Source organism: Drosophila takahashii, chromosome 3L (genome assembly GCF_030179915.1).
Source record: "Drosophila takahashii strain IR98-3 E-12201 chromosome 3L, DtakHiC1v2, whole genome shotgun sequence".
NCBI lineage: Eukaryota > Metazoa > Arthropoda > Insecta > Diptera > Drosophilidae > Drosophila > Drosophila takahashii.
The window spans coordinates 6,274,618-6,291,763 of NC_091680.1; the positions used below are offsets into that span (position 1 = coordinate 6,274,618).

General features: G+C 38.0%; 1 protein-coding gene across 4 annotated transcripts in view; it reads left to right on the top strand.

Moving 5' to 3' along the window:
• Nucleotides 1–17,146, top strand: part of RhoGEF64C (Rho guanine nucleotide exchange factor at 64C) — a 133,778-nt gene that overhangs the window by 39,345 nt on the left and 77,287 nt on the right. For 2 of the 4 annotated variants that reach the window (XM_070215444.1, XM_070215443.1), the window contains exon 3: nucleotides 7,196–7,272. The exons of the other annotated variants lie outside the window; for them this stretch is intronic. The gene's annotated coding sequence lies outside the window, so the exon portion shown is untranslated. The remainder of the gene's footprint in view (nucleotides 1–7,195; nucleotides 7,273–17,146) is intronic. 4 annotated transcript variants of the gene reach the window in all.

A 17,146-nucleotide genomic window follows, 5' to 3' on the forward strand; every position in this document is an offset into this window, starting at 1 on the left:
CATGTACTCCTTCTGCCGCCCACTTAGACAGACCCAGACCAGACTCAGCTACACCCAAAAAAAAGTAGTCATCAATATGCCCCTATTTAGGTGTCAATGTGACACTATTGAGTGGAAAAAAATCTTTGATCCGAACGTCATTAAATTGACCCTATTCTGGTGTCACTTTAATACTTTCGAAAATATTAATTTGACCCTTTTTGGTGTCAAAGAGCCACTAGCCGGTGTCATTTTCTTAGTATTAAATAAAATTTGACATTTGCTTGAAAGCTCCTGTAACCATTCTGCCATGGGAAAAATTAATATGGGCATGGCTCAGGGGCCAAGGCGCTAGGTTCTGATATTATTTTGTGCTCGGGGGAACGAGGTTCGAATCCCGCTCGCAACACCATTATTTTTTTTTTTTTATCAGTAATCTAACACAACTTAACATTTTTGTTCTTAAAATGATACATTTGCATTTTAAAAACTTTTTACCTACTCTGATTTATCTGGGTTTCGAACCGGGGACCTCTCGCATCAGAGGCAGACGCCTTACCAACTGGGCCATCGAACCATTTTGCGCGCGAGCGAACTCTTGACAAGTATAAACGAAATCGATACTCGAGTAAAACATCGCCGAACTTCGAACTTCGAAAATCAAAAATGATAATTATTGGGATCGATGTGAACCTAGTTTTATCAAAATGACACTATTTAGTATCAAATACGATTTTTCTGAAAACGCGGTGTACTTTTGACACTCATTTGGGAGCAAATTGACCCCAAAAATTTGATCCTAGGGGCAGTGTCATTTTAACCCACAGTTATTAAATTGACACTCAGGATTTTTTTTTTGGGTGTACAGATCCAGATATATATATGTATATAGCCGTAGCCATAGATACAGATACATCTGCAGCTACAGACATTCTTTTAGCCGGCAGCAGTAGAGGAGCATTTTTCTGCACAATTTATGTCTTTTAATGAAAATTCTAAAAAAAAATACTTGCCCAGGGTGGAAATAAAAAATGTTAAATCAAAAAGAAAAGCAAGAAAAATGGCGCTCAGCACGCTAATAACTTTTCAAAAGGAAATGTGCAACATATAAATGTATATATATTCAGACCAGAGGGCCATAAGTTACAGCAAGTGTTGGCCCTTTTTCGTAGGGCCCCTTACCAAATTAGTCTGCAATTTGTAAAAACATTTTGGAGGGGGAAAAAGGGTGGGGGATACTTACTTTGCTTTTGGGCATTTGCGGCTTTAAACTCTGGCCCAGACATTGGTCAGCCAATTTGCCTTTTTGCCTTGGCTAATTATATATCATTGGCGGCGGCGCACACATGCTGGGCCTGGTCACCATTAGTCAAAAGGGGAAAAGATATAAAAATGAAATGAAAAAAATACAGGCCACCAATTAGCTCGGTTACTGCAATCACCGAAAGCTCGCTGGTTCACATTAAATTAATTTGAGCTACCCAAATACCCGATTCCAAGTACCTGCATGCACACTATACTATTATTTGCCATTATTAGTTTTACGACTTTGTCTAAAACATTTCACGGCTCAGACGGACGACCGAAACAAAAGCCAAATCCATTAACGAAATTGAAAAGAACGGGGGAATCGAGCTTTGGCTGGACACAAAAGCCGATAATGCTGGGTGAAAAAACGGTATCTTCACTTGGCCAGCAGCTTCAGAGTCATTGTCCCAGCATTTTGCTTGATGTCCGCCATTTCCTTTGAAATTAGTCCGCTCTAAACTGAAATTAGTTGTTTCTCGGCTTAAATTCACATTGAATTAATTCAATTGCGGCAAAAAGAGCGGAAAGTCGAGCCGTTTGAACGGCCTTTAACTGCAGATGATTAAAAAATTAATTATGGTAAATTTGTTAGAGACTAATCTAGGGTTTCGTTTCGACTTTCTACTTGTATTTATAATTTTCTTTTATTTCGGTGAGAAATGCAAAACTACATTCCATTGTGTTCTTTGAGTAGTTGAGAGAAAGACAGCGTGACTTTACTCAAATTAGATCTGGTTATGTTGAATTTAAAATTAAGATAAAATATTTGAATGGAAATGTTATGTAATGAAATACAATTTCATTTTATTAATTAATTTTTCTGTAACATCTTTTTTATTTTCTTATATTTTTCAATCGCAATCCTTCGTTTATATTTCTTTTAGTCCCAATTCTTAGGTAAGCCTTCCTTTTATCTGCACCACAATATCAGCCTCTCTCTTGTTATTTCCCCATTTTTTTCAAACCACTATCTTAGGTTCGATATTTAACTACTACTTACGTGAACGATCGTTACATTTCATTTACCGAAACTATAAACCAAAAAGAAAAAAAGGCAGCAAAGGTCAGCAAAAAACAGTAAAACAGGCGATACAAAAAGTTTGCCAAAGTAATTGAAAAGCTGAACAAGCAAACTTAAAAAGCGGAAGCCACTTGCAAGCCAAACTGAACAATAGGTGCAGACAAAAAAACTGAATCTAAAAAACGGCTCATTTTTCAAGTATTTCATTATCTTGACAAAGTACAAAAAAAAATGCCAGCTCACTGAAACGAGTTAAAAACACTGAGGCGGACCGATCTATATTTGGCCACGGCACTTTTAAACCACATAACAAACACCTAATTGCCCGAGGGGTCAGAAGACCAGACATACAGAGAAGGTAACGCCATCATCTTTTTATAGCCCACAAACATCTTGACACAATCGATTGGGTCGGTCGTAGAGCCACAATTAACGACTGACATTGATATTTGATGTGATTTTGTATGCATTTCTAGCCTTTTGGCCACGCTCATAATTGTGTATTTGTTGCGGTCCCCGGACAGTTATTATTTAAGCTTAGTTTGTCTCTCTGATAAAGACAAATACGAAACGCAACTCGATTCAAGTTTAGTTCGACTTTAGCCTTGACTCTTGAGCTGCTTGGCCGCTTGACTTGGCTTTTGTTGTGTTATTGATTTCGAGGCAGGCACACACAAGAAAAAATGCGCAACAATGGGAAATAATTGATCACGTTCATGGTCCAATTTGGCAGGAGTTCAGTGGGTTTGGCAGCGCAGGGGGTTGGGGTTTTTGTGGGGGTTTTTCATCTGCTCAGGGTTGCATTCTGCGGGTAAATAAGTTTTGAGCCTTCGCCCGGTTACCAGATGCCAAGAACTTTGACAGCAGCTTTTCTTTGTCTTGATTGCAGAGGAAGAAATATTTGTTTAGGGCTTTAAATTAAGAAAAAAATATTAAAATTATTAAAAAATTAATTATTAAATATTAATTAATAATTAAAAAAAATATTAAATATTTTAAATACTTAATTTATTCAAAAATGGCTACACAGCAATAGTAAATATAATAACAAATGAATAAATAATAATAAACACCTTTCAAAATTATAAATGATTTTTAAATTGATTAATAAATAAATATTAGTCTAACAATTGTCATATTCATATTTCTGTATAACTAAAAAGATGTATATTTTATTTAATTTTTATGAGCATTTATATATTTTCCAAAAATAGATTGGTTTATAAAATGAATGCCATACTTTTTCAGAGGTTGATTACAAATACAGCCTTTTAGTTCAGAAGTTGCAAGTATCAACTGCAAGTGGTCTAAAAATTAAGTCAGGAATCAATTATTGAAAGCTATTAAAAATGGCTTGCGGTTGTACAATTTCTTTGTTTCCACAACCATTTAAAAGCGACTGCAATGTCTGAACGGAAGTTTCGTTTGGGACTCGTCGGCTATTGACCAACTTTTTTCTCCCGGTGGGTTATTATTTGTTTCGTTTTTTGTTTTACTGTGTTTGCCTCGGCAATTAAGAACGCTCTAAAGGAGCAACAGCAACCCGAGAAACCCGAGCTGGGCCAGCTGTCTGTCTCCTTTGGTTATTGTGGCAGCTCCGCTCCGGCAGCCTCATCAATGTCGGAAACTTCATCGTAACCCCGGGCGATGTGAGATGGTGAGAGGGTGCAACTTTATAAGAAGGCCCCTCCCCCGAAAGAAACCCCTTCCCCAGATCTCACGGCGTTCTGCTTCCGCATATGCTTCATAAACTTGCCATCTTGCATTGGCCTATAAACCGAAAGTAACACGCTCACACAGATACAAAACACACACACACACATGTGGGCAAAGGCAGACATTTAAGACGAGTTCCCGTTCCCTGGTACCCTCTTCCATTTTCAGATGCCCCCGTAACGCCCCTATTTCTACCACTTTTTAGCAGGCGTTGACTGGAAGCCGCAAGAAAAAAATATTTGACCTACATCAAGTTTTCAAGTTGCTTGTTTGTGTTTCGTCTTCTTCTTCTTGTTTTCGCCTCGTCTTTCTTTTTTTAGTCAGAGAGGCTTCTTCATCGCCATCATCATCATCATACAAGCTCATCATCATCATCATCATCTTGTTGCCACGCTTTATTTCTGCCTTTACCGGCTTTTGCCTTGTTGTTGCTCTATTCAAACCACAATATTTGCGCATATTTGGTCAACTGCATTTTCTTTCTTCCCTCTCTTTCTAGTCTCTCTATACCCCTCTCTTTCACTCTTATGCTAGCTGTCTCTGTCTATCCGCCTGGGCCTTGATTGTTTTCAATTTGGTACGGCATTTTCATTAATTTTTCAGCATCTTGTGTGTGTGTCAGTGTGTCGACGATGTCTTACCTTCCTCCACTCCACTCCGCCCACGCATAAAATATTGAAAGACATTCTGCAGGCTTTGGTGATGACCAGCCATAGAAATATCCACAACATCTTCACAGCAGAAGCATCATCATCAACGTGGACAATGTCACTGGGGAAAAAATTACACTAAATATACGTTTTTTAGATGCTGTTTTAAAAAGCAATCAAATGTTTCATTTCAACCAGAAAATGTGCACAGAGAAATATAATTTTGAAATATATGGGTAACGAGACATTATTGTCTTACTCACCTATTGATACATAAAATATTTTAATAATATCTGCTATTATTTTGCTTCTTTGTTTTTAATTTTTTTTTTAATTTTTACATGAATAAATTTTAGTACTTAAGTAAAAGCTGTAAAAGGGTTCTTCAAAAAACTTCTTCATTTTTTTTTGTAACATATTTCCCAGTGCAAAATACACTTTGTAGTGGTCTTTTTCCATAGCTCACTCAAACTTTGTCCAAGTCTGCCATTCAGTCACGCACTCCGCCACTCTACTCCGCCCACATGCTCACATCTTTCCCTGATTCATAAAAAATTTGAATTTATTTCGGGGCTAACATTTTTGTTGTCTCTTGTTTTTGGTTTCGCTTTTATAGAAGAATTTACATATTGGGCCGAGGGCTGCAGTGGCTGTAAAATTGCAATGGTGGTTGCCAGGTTGGCAGGCCAACTGTTTTTCCAGTGAATTTTTCGTTACGGGGAAATGCTTACAAATTTAAAGTGAATTTTTTAGCTTAATAGAGGATAATTTTAGCGTTTTGTTCACAGTTACATTGGCAGTGGGTGGGGTTTCCGCTTTTAAAGGTGCCCTGTGGCTTTTGACTGAGAGAGTTTAATGTACAGCTATAGATAACTAAATGAAGCAAATAATTAGTTACAAAAAAATTTGAAATTAACTAAACATGTTATCAAAATAAGCTTATATAGATAGATATACTAATATATTTTAGTATTTTTAAATTTCACAAATACGATTTACGGCTACTATCCTAACTAATTTCGATTACAACTATTATTTATTTTTATGTAAATGTATTGTTTGTAAACTTATTTCTTATTTCTTAACTTATTTCTTTTGATTGTTTCCAAAGAAAAACAAAGCTTTGCTTAAATTTTTCCGACCTATTTGTTTGACCATTGTTGTTACACCCTGTTTTATAACCGGCGGATTAAACGTGCAACACTGCCAAATTTAATCGAGGCCTGCAGGGGGCACCTTTGGCTTGAGGTTCAGTCTCAGTTTCAGTTTCGGCATCACCATCGCCATCGACCGCAGCCTGAGTTTCCATTTCCATTTCCACTTGGCTTCACACTGGTCATAGATCGCTGTTGGGCGTGGGTGTTTTGCAGGGGGAGTGGAATTGTACGAATGCGAATGCGCTCCACTGCACGGATCCAAACACAAGCACAGTCTCGGATGCAAATCACTTGCGAAAGGCGGGGAGACTGGCTGCTTGCCTCATGCAAATGAGCGCAAAATTAAATAATTAAACCAACGCCGGTCCAGTCGGACAAACGGACGGATAGACAATCATGACTCGACTCTCGACTCTCTCAGTCTCGTAGTCGAAGTCTCGCAGCCTGCGAGCTGCAACTGTTGCACAAAGCCCGAAACTGGCACAGCAACTTTTTCTTTGAGCCAGAGTCCGAGACGGACTTGCAGCGTTTCTTTCGCATGTGGAGCGTTAATGAATTGCCATAGCGGAGAGTTCAACTGAAACAAATAGGTAGTTTTTAAAGAAATTGTATGTAAAATACATCAAAAAACAATTATTTCATTTACAATTTTTTAAGCATTTTTTTAAACTTCTAAAATATATTAAAAAACCAATCTGCGTTTAATTGCATTTACGAATCTTTTTTTAATTTTTAAGTGATTAAAAATCTGAATAGTAGATAGAAAATGGAAATTGATTTTCCTGGGAATATTGCCACTTTATTTTAAGCTCTGCTGTTTTTTAACGTCATTAATTTAAATTCAGTTATGGAACATAATATATAACAATAATTAAGAAATATAAAGAGGTAAATTTTATTTTATTATTAGATAGATTTTCTCCTTTCTATGTAAGCCACAAGAATTTTTTTACCGTGCAATCACAGAGCCTGAATGCGAGATCTGCCGCCGCATTAGGGTGCCGTGAACCGGATGGGAATGGTTTGGAATCGCGGCGGCAACTCGACTTGGCAATTAAAAGCGGCCAATTGTCGCCTAAGTTGGCCAATGTCCACAATGCGGCCCGAGAAAAGTCTGGCTGTGTCTGTGGCGGTGGCGATTGCAAATCATTAATATATTAACATTTAATGCTGACTGCACTCGGTGATCGAGTTGGCCCACTTGGGTGTCATTCAACCGGATCGCTCCGAAAATCGCTCATACGCCTAGTGAGTCACACTCTGATTTTACCACCCTGAAAACGAAACTCTTGCTGATTTTTCGCATATCAGTGCTAAAAACGTTTACTTTACTCAAACAATTTCTCTCTTCTTTTTCGTTTCAGGTTAGTGGGACAGAACGAGAAAAAATCCGAAAAAGCAGAAAAATACTGTGACTCGGGGCGTCTTAGGTTCACTCCAGGTAATTGTTTATAATTGGAATTATACAGCGATTTGCTGTGAAATTCGAGTTCAGTTTCAGTTCAGTTCGAGTTCAGTTAAAGCGACAGGCAAATTGCCAGAACAGGAACAACAATTCTGTGCCAGTTTTTATGGCAAAGCTAAAGAAAAAGTGCCGGAAATAATTGTCTTAAGTAGTTTGAACTTTGCGCATAAAAAAACGGCAAAAGAAAGACTAGCTAACAACTAAATGAATCGCTTTCAATGTTCTACAAGTCGAGCCAGTAATTTTCGTGTCAGAGACATCAGTTAGCGGATTTCGAGGTCATCAAAATTATTTACAGCAAATTAAATATAATATCTAAACCTAAGTACCTGTACTTTCTCTTAAAAATATCCAACGATATTTTTTGAGTGATCTCGATCACTTGCGAAACATTATCATAATTACAAATGAAAGTAAAATTGTGGCAAACTGTGCGTGGGGCCATGACCAGGCATAAAATTAAAAAATATTCACTCCACATCTTGGATTGGCCATGATGGAGCACAAAAAAGTCAAGCAAACAAAAATTTTTAAAAAATATAAATAAACAAATCGAATGGCAGTGGAAGGGGAAAAACTGTAAGAGATTTTTTTGAGAGCGTTCTTGAAATTTCAATTCGGTGAATAGTCAATTTTGCACAGTAGCCAATACACATATATATTTACACACAACCAGTATATGTAAATATACTCGGACGTACGTTCAAAGTCATAATCGATGACTCCCCAAAGTGCGCGGACCAACTTCGACTCAAACTCATACTCACTTTCTAAAAATGAGTTCAGTTCAATAACAATTTTTGCGCCTGACAGATGAAAATATTCGGTTTGATAAATGATGCCGAGGCGCGGCGTTTGTATATGAAAAATCATATTTATATGTAAGCGTACGTTTGTATGTTGAAATAACTATTTTCTGATATGTTTACAGCGCAGCCCAGTCCCAGGCTCTTTTAAAATTGATTGCCCACAATTAAAAGTTAAATATTGAAAATTAAAAAGCGAATGCCAAACGCTACAAAAAACGATACTCACTCGTAAAATTTATGATATACATATACATCATTTTTTAATAGCGCTTTATTTTATTTGTAGCAATTATTTATGCAAACACAACGTAAAAAAATGAGAATATTTACATACATTTTTATATAGAATGCGACAATTTCGTTTGTTGTCCCCCAGAATCTTCGGGGCTCTGCGTTCCATGCATAAATCATTTCCTGCGTTTTTTAACACACTATTATAATTACATTTTAATTTATGCAAATATGTGTATATGAAAAATTAGCAGTAGCCGCTGGTTTATGTTTATTTTTTACGTTTTTACGTTCGCATATATTTGTTTTAACTAATGACAGTGTTTCAATATTCACGCACAGCAAAAAAGGAACCTAAAAAGTTGCCTCGTTTAGTCGCTTAAACGGAGAGTTTGTAGAGCTTAAAAAATTACAAGCCAAACAATGGAAAATGAATTTTAAAATGAATGGCAAATATGCGAACAAATAAGACTAATGTGGGTTCAAGGACGGACATTAATAGGTTTTTAATAATAAGAATATTTAGGTGTGGAAATTCGAAATTCGATAATAAATGTTGTAAAAATACAAGTTCAATGTAAATGCAAGATAATAAGAGTTTCTTTTTTTTTGGCAAACATTAAAAAAGCTTGACAAATATTTTTTTGTTTGCTAAAGTTTTTTTTCCCATTTTTGTCCGCTAAAGACCATAAATAAAAGCCCTGTCTTTCCCGCTCCACACGTGAAAATGAAAATGAAATCGTAAGCAGCTTCTGATTCGCTTTTCGCACAGGCGAATATCTGCGAAGGGCCTTCAGCCACTTGAATCGAGAATTATTCCACTCAAGAGGCTGTCAGATTGTCGGCAACCGAGAAAACACACGCAAAAACACACACACAGCCAATTGTTAAATTTCAATTTGAGGCTTCTCTTCCTGTTACATGTCAAATTGTGAAAAGGAAAACTTTTGGCCAACATTTGACTGCCAAGCTGCTGCCGAAATGACCTTGTGTTCTCTGCGATTCAGATTCACATACAGAGATATGAACATGAAAACGAAAACCCCAAGAAATACAGTCGGTCGTTTATCTTCTGTTTATCGAGTGGGAGCATCGGAGCTTTAAATGTTTTTCGTTTTAACTTCCGTTTGAGATCTGAGACATCAGAGCCAAAGTTCAATATCTTAAATGACACATAACGAAAACACCTGCAGGAGGAGAGCTTGAATTACAATTTCAGTCTCAGTCTCATATTTCATAATCGAACAAACGGTTATGTAGCTGTATCCGTTGGCCTGTCTCAACCTATAAACATATCTCTTATTTTTTTGCGCACAATTAACGACGATTTTCAATAGCAACCACAGGAATATTGCAGCGGAGTTGAGGCAAAGACACAAAGCAGAAATGCCCGCGTGAGAAAACATCCAATCATTGAAGAAATTCAAAATGAACTCCGTCACGAATCACGAACTGTATTTTCCATGTTTCTTAGAAATCCCCTTTGAACTTGTCCTTGTCCTATAATTATTATATTTTTCTTTATGCAAATAAGTTTTACAATAATAAGATGACATGAAGTAGTTTTAAGTTATTTTCGATGATAAACATAATTATTTATTTACCTTTGTTCATATACAACAATCGATAAGTAAGATCGAATTTATCTTCGGGGTTCCTTAAATTTGTATTTTTATTTTTTTCCTTTTTAAACATTTTTTTAGTCCTGTTGATGTATATATATATATATTATTAATATAATTATTTTTAGAAATATTTAAATCTAAGGACTCACAAAACTTGAATTACAAACCGAACGATAACAAATATCGAAAATCCCTCATCTCCTACGCTTTCATTCTCTGTGGTGACCTGTCAATATGGATTTGTGTCTGAGCTCTGTATTTTTCCCCCCTCCACTAATTGCCGTTAATGATGCAATTATGGCCAGCCAGATAGCAACAATGAGATCAATGAAATGCCAAACGAATTTGCTTAATAGAGCACAAGCAAAGATATATGGCCCAAAAATAGAGCAAGACAGCCCAGCCACTCGAGTTGTCAATCAAAATTTGATCAATGGGTTCAGCGAAGCGGGTTTTTGGATTTGCATTCAGTCTCTGTAAATCTATCTGTGTTTAGTGGGCGGATGTGAGTCTTTGGGACAAGGCTATTTGACGCCTCTAATTGAGTTTTGTAATGCAAATCACTTTCGATTTTTTTTCATACCCCGTTCCTCCGATGAAATAGATAGTTGAGACCTCGGCAGTATGCGTATGCGTCAGCATGACAGAGAGGAAACTCAATCAATCTGAATTGTAAAGGCGGGAAATAGGGTTAATATAATTATACATCTTTATGATTACTCATAATGGGGCGGAGGAGAAAAAGCGGATATTAACTATCATATGTGCAGCTGGAGGTCAGTTATAAATGTTGGATATTACGTACCTTTAGATAGTTTTGAATATTTTAAAGCGAAATGTTTTCTCATGAGTCAAATTAATTGGTCCAAGAATAAATCATTTTAAAATTAGAATAGAGAAAAGAGATTTTTAATATTTTTCGATGGAAATTTGAGTATATCTACTTTTCTACTCCCTTTATAAAAAAAATTGCCATATACGTACCACATAAGCTGATTTTCAGACTGGATTCCGAAAAAAAATCGGTTCGAACCAGTTCTGAGTCATCGAAGTAACCGGCTTTTGGCAAATATTTTTATGGCTAGGCTGCACGCGTCGCTCGGTTTAATTGCTGCCGACTAAAAAATGCAAAAATTTAAATTTTTTTAATTTACATTACTCCCTTTCCAAACTCCACTTCATCCCCCGCTACATTTTTCTTTTCGTTGTTGCCTTTTTGTTGTTTTCGCTTTCAGCTTTGTCTCGACTTAATGTGCTGTTTTTTAAGATTTATTTAAATGCATTAAACTTTAGAGGTCAACTTCCTTTCACCGGCGAAGTCGCTGACGACGACGTGTTGGCGGATCGAACACGAGACGAGATAACGGCCTCTGAGATTCGGTTTCAGTTTCAGTTTCAACTCGACTCCCTTTTCAGGTCTGCTAAGAAAAACAACAACAAATTCCGCAAATAAACAACGTAAATATTCGCAAAATCAGCCGCAAAATGTGACATATGACAAGTTGTTGGCTGTATTTCAATGCCATTTTCTGCGTTGATCCTTTTTGCCTTTTTTTGCTTTTTTGTAATTTTCCATATGACCTGAAAACGAAAATTATTGAATGTGTAAAAAAATAAAATGCTCATCTGCAAGTTCATTTAAATTGAAATCCTTTGCACCCGCATAAGGTCACACATATACAAACAAACATTGTCGTTGTCAATTTTATGAAAGGAAAGTGAACAAGGAAGCATGTCAAAAAGTAACTGCATAAAAGTTCCTTGTAAATTTAATAAACTTTTATAGATGTGTGTGTAAGGAGCAGCTGCCGTTAATGCGTGTGAGGAGTCCTGCGTCCTTGTTGCCCCAAACCAATACTGTTGCTTTCGCTGCTGCCGGCAAGGATACCATGGCATCGAGTGATTGCTCCGTGGGGTGCACTTTGGCTGCTCCTCGCGTCTTGTCAGCCATGAAAAAAGGACCAAAAAGGAGCCGAGCTGGAAAAATACAAAAAAATAGGAAGGGAAGGAATGGAGGGGGTGAACCTACACACATACAAAATAAACTTTTATTGTATCCGCATTTCAGTGTCACACGACAACGGCGACGACGACATTTTGCCTTTCCTTTCTGTCTTCTCCCATTGTGCGAAAGTCTTTCTCTTTTCCACTCGCACATTCGCAGGGTTCAGTTTCAGTTCAACTTTTGCCACATGTCAGAGATTGATACTTGCGGCGAAAGTGATTTATATACTGGCCTGCTCCCACTTCCCCATCGAAACATCGAAGTGTAGAAACTCCAACTCCAAGTCCAAATACCCGACACCACTGATATGCAGCAGAAGATCCACGACGTAAATTGAGCCAAATGGCTGAAGCTCATGGCAATTTGATAATAAAGCTGTCAGCTGCTTCAAGCCAAAGATTCCAGGGAATGCAGTCGAACAGTTCAAAGCGCATTCACAATTTTCCATTCCCATTCCGATGGCTGCCAAACGAAATGAACATTGTTATTTTTTTGGGGTGCAAGACACTGAGAATAATATATATTTAAAAGAATATTTAAAGTAAGACAATGAATGGATATTAAAAAAAAAACCATTAAAGTAAATAAATATCTTACTTTTCGTTGTAACATAATAAAAATTATATTTTTATTTTTACAAGTTTAAATTTAATACCAAATATTGAAGAAAGAGTTATTTTTAAAGCAAAATTTTTTAAGTTTAATGTTATTTCTTAATGTTAAATGGTACATTTTATTTTAGAATATATTTTTAAAATCTTTCTGTAAATAAAAATTCATTTTTCGACTTCCATTTTTTGCCTAACTGTCCCATATGTGACCGAAAAACACTCCTACACACGCTGCGAAAAATCAATGTATTGATATTGTCTTCTGGCCATAAAAGTAATAAATAAAAATAGCAAAAGCAAGAGCAACAGCAGAGCAGCAGCAACATCCATTGATGCAATTGTTGCAAATGCCACAGCTAAAAGGAGCGAAACCGAAACCAGTTTTCCTTTGTCCGCCGATCGGCGAGGAAAGCGGAGTTCCGAGGGGTCTTTCCCACACCGACTTACACTAATGTAATGCAAAGTTATCGTGGCCATTGTGTGCGGCAAAGGCAAAACGAATGCAGTGCAACAAACGAAAATGACCCAAACCAAACCAAAAAAAAAGATGGTTAAAAAAAATGGCAAAAAAATAGTGCAGCAGCAACACAAACAACGAGAAATGGTGGTTCCACTCCGTTTCCACGGGCAATTGAAAGCTAAAATTGCATTTTGTGACTGCACTTACAAGCGGGATGGGAGGTGGGGGGAATCGGAGGAAGCTCTAAGATGCCAACAGTGAAACCTCCCGCAGGCGGACGACCCAAAGGGGGCCCAGAATACCGACGACCACACTTGTGTGTACTTAACAGGTTCTGGGTATCATAGAAAGAAAATAGAACGGGTAGAAAGGAAAATGCAGGGAAATTAAGGCAAATTACCAAGGGAGGGGCAGATACGGAAGCTGTTTGTACAGTACAGAGAACTTTTTATAAAGAAATGCGGAAAGAATACCTACACTTGGGATCAATGTGCCTTAATAACATAATTTTTTACAAAACTATGAAAGGGTTAAGGTTACTTTTTATCTTTTATTAAAAATTAGAAACGGTCTATTGTCCAACAAAAATGTTACTTTAAAATACATTGTTTTGAATTCTAAAATCTTTAAAATAAGAAATTATCATCACGATTTTTGTTTTTTACCTATGGATATTTAAGAGCAAAAGTAAGCTGTCCTCTAAAGAGAACAAGCTGTCCGTAAAAGAATATGATTTTCAAGGACAGTGGATCTGACTAGACTTCTAACACTTAAAATGAAGAAATATGCTCTTGGCTAAACTTTCTTCCATTGAATAGAACTCTTCACAAAGCTTTTGTGATTAATGTGAGACAGCTCCATTTTAAGGTTGTCCGTTCACCGGAGATTCCACGTTACCGTGTCTTACCGAGCCATCTGCCTGGCCCTTGGATCAGCTTCTCCAGTGGCTGGCTGCGTATTGGATTACCCTGGATGCTGGCCTTGTCCGAGGGAATGGCATTATAACTGAGCCATGCAATTTGCATAGCTCTCTGGCTCAAAAATGGAGAAAGAGGGGGGATGGGTCACGAGCATATAAATCAATCGAAATGTGGAGCTGTATTCTATATTTCATTTCATTCCATCAACATGGCTATGCCGGCATGGCTCCTGTTGGTTTTTCCGGGATGTTGAGTCACACAATCCGCGAAAGTCCTGCTGCAGCAGGAGCTTACAGCAACAACATTCGGCGGGGCTTTTGTCGCCTTTTGTTGGGTCCTCAAATTGCTGCCAATTTGTTTGTGGCTAGCTACCATTTTGGTCGTTTCTTTCCTTCGCAGCCTCGCGTTTTATTTTTCCCAGCAACCCAGCATCGCAGCATTGTCCATCTATGGGTTACCATGGTTTTTGGGTTGAGTTGGGTTGGGTTTATTTTTTGTGGGCCCCCTTCGCTGGCATTGCATTTTGTATTTCGCATGTATTTTCCGGGAAAGGAAAAGGGAATGGGAATGGGAATGGTGGGTCTGGAGTGAGTCTGGGTCCCGGCTGTCGCTGCCGTTGTCATTTGAGGTCAGTTTAAATGGTTTCCTGTCAGTTGCGGTCTTCGGTTTACCAGCAAACGGGCAACAGCAGCAATGCCGGCCATCATTTTGCATACGTCGCACAATATTCAATAAAGTATTCATTCATATTTCTGCAGGGATTCGTTGGGTATTTTTTTCTGCGTTTTTTTTTTAACTGTCTCTGGCAATAACTCTTCAAGTTATCGGCCTTTTTTTTCTCCCTCTATATATATTTTGTTTTCCAAACCATTTTGCAATTCTGTTGCAATTGCGAATATTTAGCCTTGCAGCTCGGTTCCAGCGCTCCAGTTGCAAGTTATGGCCTCCAAAAAATAAAAAGAATCGCTTTGCTATGCTGCATAATTAAGCGCATTTTCTTCTGGCATGAAAATGAACACCTCAAGGTGTCGTAGCAGCAAATGCATTGAATTCAATACGACAGCTACGAAATGAGATTGTGGCATCGTGGTGTTGCAGTTGCAGTTGCACTGCTGCCTTTGCCTTTTGCTCATTTACGTTTTATTTTATGCCACAAATACCACAAGAATTGCATTGCAACACACACACTGCTAGTGACTATGACTGACTGACTGACTGGCGTCGACGAATGTGACACCATGGGTTAGCTCGAGTGGAAATGCAGCAGCAGCAGCAACATCAGAAGCCCTATGCATTTGCCACGCTGTTTCTTTCTTGGTTAGAGTCTCTTAGTTTTTTTACCCACTGTTTTGTGTTTTTGGGGCCAAGCACTTGAACATGATAGGAGCTTAGCCGAGTCAGCCAAGCCAAGCGGAGTTTTGTGGCAGCCAAACACGTAAGTGGCACATGCGCGGCGTAAAATTGCAAATGCCAGCAGCAGCAGCAACTGCGTTAATAATACGGCTGTCTAGCTGGAGAACCAAAACGGAGTCTCTTGGCTACCTGACACAAACGCACAAGCACACACACCTCTCGTCCTTTTCGGACGTCCCATGCGGCGTATGCGTAATGTTGCCTGGACAGCTGACATGACTGACTACTTTCCTTCCCTTTCCTTTCCGTTTGTGACTGCATCCGATTGGGCTTTTTTGGGGTCATGGGACATCAATCCGGATGCTGAAAGGGGGATCAGAGAAGGCAGGGGGTCAATTTTGATTGATGGCCAAACAATTAACGAATTAAAGGTGTTACTTTTCATTGACTCGCAAAAGTGGGTCATTAAAAGTAAAATGATTGTGTGTAATTTATACATTTGTGCATCTGTCTATCCGCAGAAATTTGTCATGTATTTAATATTTTACAATTACAATTATAAAATATTTGCGCCTGATTTTGTTATCACGTTATAAAAACCACAAATAAATTAATTCCTATAAAATCCTGATCAAACATCTTAAAATATTTATTTAATTTTCTTGAATGAAATACCATTTTTGTTGGAATGAAAATTAATACATATTTGAGAGAAATAAATTGTTGTAAAAACCTTTAACTATTTATTAAGCTAAATTATCACTGAACAATTAGGCCCCAATATCTAAAGCCCTTTTTTTTTATTTCAGTTAATGGTTATTTTTCACACATTTGTGTGTTTTGAAGATTATATTTTGTATCTAGTATTTAAGTATTTTTCAGTACTTTCCAGGTATGAAGTATGATTCATTACCATTCATCGCCGCACTCTTATTAATCAATATTACCTTCCTGGCCGCGCTCAACGCTAATGTAGCAATTCGAATTGCCTGGCGATGACAGAACTGAGAACCGATCCGAGTAGAATAGAATGGGGCCGGGCCAAGTCCTGTCCATAAACAGAATGACATGGCAGCCAATTAATGTCTACCATGTCACGGGTTTTGCCGTACTGTGCTGCCCTCTTTGCCATATTCCATATTCCCTAACTTGGCTGCTAACGAACCTTGGACCAACCGTCGTCATCATCGTCGTCTTCTGTGCCAAATGGGCAATTTGTTGTCGTTTATATAAGGCGCATTCTGTGCATTTTCATTGTTATTATTGCGCCATCTCTTCTCTTCCCTCTACTCTCTATTCCCCGTCTCTTTCTCCTGCCCAGCTAGCTGTCTCTTTCTGTGGTTGCTGCTTCTGCTGCTATCTTCCCTGCACTTCCTGCTGGCCACACTGGTGTATATTAATTTTGATGCTGGGGCCCAGAGAAAAGTGCACATTTACATGCAGAGCGGCATTTGTAATTTGTGGACTCTTAGCCAAGTACCTCCGACTGGCCACGCCCCCTTTTTCTTTTTGGTGGGAGTATGGACCATAAGACCATGGTAGTTCGTAATTGAGTTCATGTCATGTGCCTGTCGAAGTCCACCCCCTCTTTTAATATTCCCTGCCAAAAACTGCTGAGAGTTGCACTTAAAAATATTGTTGCATATTTATTTTTTTCGGGAGGGGAGAAAACAACAAGAGCATTTCAAAAATCTCTCGCGGGGCCAGCTTAGCTGGGGGAAACTGAGAATTTCTATAAATCCGCACTTATTCCCAAAACAATAAAACGCGCAACAATTGCGCCCATTCGCTCTAAAATATGCAACAGCAACACAACCCAGAGGCGGTGGGTTTAGA